Source organism: Diachasma alloeum, unplaced genomic scaffold (genome assembly GCF_001412515.2).
Source record: "Diachasma alloeum isolate Michigan unplaced genomic scaffold, Dall2.0 Dall_scaffold_00637, whole genome shotgun sequence".
Taxonomy (NCBI): domain Eukaryota; kingdom Metazoa; phylum Arthropoda; class Insecta; order Hymenoptera; family Braconidae; genus Diachasma; species Diachasma alloeum.
The window spans coordinates 3,894-8,599 of record NW_021680769.1 but is presented as its reverse complement, the minus strand read 5'-3'; the positions used below and the strand labels follow the sequence as shown (position 1 = coordinate 8,599).

At 40.3% G+C, this 4,706-nt stretch overlaps 1 long non-coding RNA gene across 1 annotated transcript; it reads right to left on the bottom strand.

Moving 5' to 3' along the window:
• Window positions 1–530: 530 nt before the first annotated feature.
• Window positions 531–2,087, bottom strand: LOC107043825. The gene is made up of 2 exons (XR_001461277.1): window positions 2,002–2,087; window positions 531–1,233 (listed from the first exon to the last, which is right to left on the bottom strand). It is a non-coding gene; the product is annotated as an uncharacterized LOC107043825 (long non-coding RNA).
• Between the last annotated feature and the right edge of the window lie 2,619 nt (window positions 2,088–4,706).

The following is a 4,706-nucleotide window of genomic DNA, read 5'->3' as shown; positions in this document are numbered from 1 at the left end:
TCTTCCAAATAACTGTTATCATCCTCCGTAAACATCCTGTTGATTGAACCGATATAATAACAAGACAGCCCCACAATAAATACATAGGCACTCGCACTCAACAGACACCTATACTCGGATAGATCCCGGCCGGTCTCGTGGCGGAAGAACGCGTCGGAGACGCTGCGTTACCGACGTTCACACCGTACGGTGTAAAAAATCATCTACGCCCGGTGTCGTGTTGCATCCGTACGGTGTTAAACGAAATTCTCGCGGAGTGAAATCTTGAAGATAACACTATTCAGTGTTAAACTCGAGCGTTACGATCGATTAACACTGGATAGTGTGAAATGGACCCTTTTTAATCCTTCTCGGTGTTAATAAAATGATCAACACCATCTCCAAGTTTAACGAAATGCCCGGTGTTGATTCTACTCCGAAATTCGGTTAATTTTAACACCAAAATATTTCACTCCGCACACCGTGGACTCGAACACCGTGGATTTTTTAATACCTTAAATTAGTGATTGATGAAATACTTAAAATTTGAATATTTGAATTGATGATATTTATTTAATCAAAAATTACAAGGTTGGTGTTTTTTCAACTTAAGGGCTCAAAAGTAATAGTAATAAAATATTACAAATTTGGCTATCCCTGAGCGAAACGTCGCGATTTGACAATAAATTAGTATTGCTGAACTCTTCCAACATCCCATTAATTATTCCTCTTATTGTTAACCATGGAAATGAACAACGTCATCAATTAAGCAGAAACCTTTACCTGTTGACGACCCGGACAGCACCTTTGACCGCTCAATGCAGCAGACCATAGAAGAAGTGGAGAAAATCGGTCTGCATCATCAAGAGGATTATTACCACAGAATCCTCACTGCCACAAATTGTAGCATCACGGGCGTCCTCGGGCTAGCTACCATTATCGGGGGTATCATAGCATACCAAAAGGGGGCCACCCTCCTCAGCCTCGCCCTTTGCTGCCGAGGGAAATCCAAGCAGTGAGAGAGAGGGGGGGGGGGAAACCTGCACCCCGGGAACCCCCTACCATAGAACGAGTCATGGAAACCCCAATCTCCACCATGATTCTGCCTGAAGAAGTAATATCGGTACCAGCCACGCCGTCTCAGCCCCCACCAGCATTGAAGAAAACCGATGTGAAGTTAGCAGAGACCCAGCAGTCAACAGCTCAACCCTTGGCCGTGCGTATACGTATGTAGGGAGATAAGTACTGCCACCCCTAATCAGAAAAAAAAATTGTTCATATACCTTTAAAAAAAAAAATTATATATATATACATATAACAAACATAATATAACCAAAATATAGCAAAATATAGCATAGATAGAATAAATTGAAGTAGCTCCGCCCTTATAACAAATCCAAAAACTACATTCAAAATTTTCTGGAAAACTCGACCACATTTGAGAATTTGTTTTTTTCACCTATTCAAAAAAAAAAAAAATTATCAGTACCTTGTGAAATACTTGAATTTCTCCCCAAATTCTTCTAGTTGACAAATTCAAAATTGTCCGACCTGAGGGTGGAGCTACCTCAAGGTGAATGACAAAAATAATCATTACCATATCATCAGTTAATAATCCATTATCATCATCAATCTTGAAATTAATTAATTAAAGCAAGAAATTAATACTTTGAATATCAATATCCAACAGCAGCCAGGCGTTAATAGGTTATATTTTTCGGGTCAATTTCGGCACCTGGCAGGGAACAATTAAAAATTCTCTCGAAATCGGACCCCGTTACCATTGTTAACGATATTGTCATTAACAATACGGGATATACAATAACCCAAACCCCGATACAGCAAATCATCCGAAAAACAAAACAACACTTCCTTGAAATGTCAAGTTATCATAGCGAGGGAATGATATCCCTGTATTTCAATGCAACCAGAAATGAATTCACATCGTAAGAAAATTTATCGTAAATTTTTCATCGTATTTTATATCGTAAGAAAAGGGAGGCGAGGGAGAATAGTAATTACCTCGAGATAGGTGGAAAGCTTTAACATCTAAATCATCCAAAGATGCAAAATCACTATCGATCAACACCACAGTCACTGTCCGACGCCATCTTCGGGGAGGGGTTACCGTCCGCAAACGCGCCTGCATGTGCTTCACTACCATTGATCACATACGGCCCCAACGGAAAGTCCCTAGCAATCCTCATGTAAATCGCATCAAAAAAATTCAAATCCAACACAAGCATGCCTACCTCGAAGTAATAATGTTTGATCACAATTCTGTTTATTTCTCATCTCCATAGTACATCACCAAATAACAAAAAAAAAAAACTTAAATCACTACATATCCTCAACCTGCCTCCGATACTCGTCCTCCATCATCTCCACCAATTCATCTTCTTTCCGAGCTAGAACTTCTTCCAAATCCTCCGGCAACCCAGCCAACCCAAAACCAGTAACCAAGACTTTATACAGCTCGACCGAAATCTTGAATCCAAACCTATAAAAAAAAAAATACAAAAAAAAATTAACATGTATGTATGTATCCATGAAATCCCCATTAAAATACAAAAAAAAAACAACCACTTACCCTAACACACTTCCGGAAATGAAAGAAACGCCACATAGTATCCTCATCGAGACCCCTATCGTTCCCCAACAGCAAATTACCACTTAACCAAGGTTCGTATTCGGGGAAAACAATCCCCTGATTTATCACATCCAACCACTCCTTAATCGCGCTCACCAGGAGAACGAACCCCTGAATGCGCGCCAAAAATCGCAGCCAAACAGCACCTCAATTTCCGCCCACGAACCGCTCATGTACGTGCAGAACTAAATCCTGAATCTCCTCCACACCTCTAACAAACGGGTCCCCGCCCACATAATCTGGCACTAAAATAGGCAGAACTGGCTCCTCTGGGGAAAAGAAATCATCCATCATCGCTACCCCTTCCTCCCCGGACCATAGATCCACCAGATAGTCCAATGCCGCTTCAGAAAAACCCCCCACCCCAGGGCTTCCCTCCGTTTCAGCAAGCATCCTTTTGAACTAAAATAAAAGACCCTTTATTCAAAAAAAAAAAAAATTAGCCAAATAGAAATCAAGCGACGAGTCACTTACCTGTAGTATCTTTAACACACAAGCACTAAGTCGCAACTAAAACTAAAATGACGAAAAATACGTAAAAAAAAAAAAACCAAAACACGGGCGTCAACATCCCCCCGAACAGTGACCTCGGACAAACTGCAAGGTCGGAACCACTGCATATTCCGAGAATCAAATCTCTCTCTCTTTTTTTTTCCTTTCTTTCTTTAAGACCGATTTCACGACGAATGTATCAAGCAATAACGATCTTGAGCGGGGGCTGTGATTTCCGCAAATTTATTCCATTAATTTTAAAAGAAAATTATATCCTAAAACCTCCCATAGTCGTTGAAATGAGGGTCTCTCAATACAGAACACAAACAAAAACCCCGAGTCAGAAAATTCTATCCCAGCAACGAGGATAGAATAGGAACAATTATCCACATTGAGAAATCCTCATTCCAAACGAATTTCAGCAACATTAACCCAATGTCGAAATATTAAGAAACAAACTGCAATGGCAATTTCAACAACCAATAGAAATTGAACACGCGAAAACCATCGAACACCCACGCACCAGAATTCGAGAAAAACTTTAACCAGTCAACCTTCGGGAAATTTGTAGCTTCTCTCGCGTAGAATAAACTAACGGGTCGAGTTCTCCGGTGGATTCCGCAGAGCCGAAATCGAGGTTTGTCGGAAACGGCATCGGGAAAGCGTCTCAAATTTTGGTGCAGTTACCGGGTGTTCTGTGTCAGTGGCTTCGCACTCAAAAACTTTTTCTATAAAACTCCAGCTGAATTTTAGAATAGAGGAAGAAAGTCTACTTCCAACCGCCAGTAGTACACACGGCATACGGATAGTGAAATTTCTGCGCTAGTGCGAACCCCGGGGAAGAAAAGACTCAAGAATAATGTGAACTTTTAAGTTATAATTCAAAAAAGTGTAATAGGTGTTGTAACATGATAGACTATAAGCGAAAAAAAAAAGAAAATTAGTTGAAGATAAAATTGGATAAAGAGCACGCAACCCCAGCCGCTGAGCATCTGCAAATAGTGAGCACCAAGCTCATTCAAGCGTTTAGGACTTCATCCAGTAGGAAAAGAAAAGAACAAATTATAATAAAAATTGTAGTGAAAAGGGAAAATCTCGCGGGTATAGCATAGGGAATCTTGTCTTTGTATTTTCTCCAGCAAAACAGGTACTCTATTCCCAGAATTGCCACTAGTTGTAGTAAATTGTAAAATCAGTTTCAAATGTTTTAAAATACATAGAAAAGGGTTCAAAAGAACTAAGGTGTTTTGGCATCCATTGTTTCCCCCAGCCCCCTTCCTAGCACCTCTTAAATAAATTCAGAACTCTCAGGAACGAGCAACGGTAGGTTTCTAGAAAAACAAGCGTCGTCCTCAAAACAAAAATAAGAGAAGTAGGAGACTTGACTTTTGAAGTCTTCTACTGATAATTTCTATTCTTGTCGCGGAGATAACTCGCGAACTTAGTTGAGACTTATCCTCCGACGCTGGATAACGTCTCCGAACATAACAAAAACTATGCGGCCACGCATTCTTATCGTATTTTTCTTTACTTTTCTCCTTTGCTCTTTGCAAATTTTCAGCGGCAGAAGCTTGAGTGGTGGTGA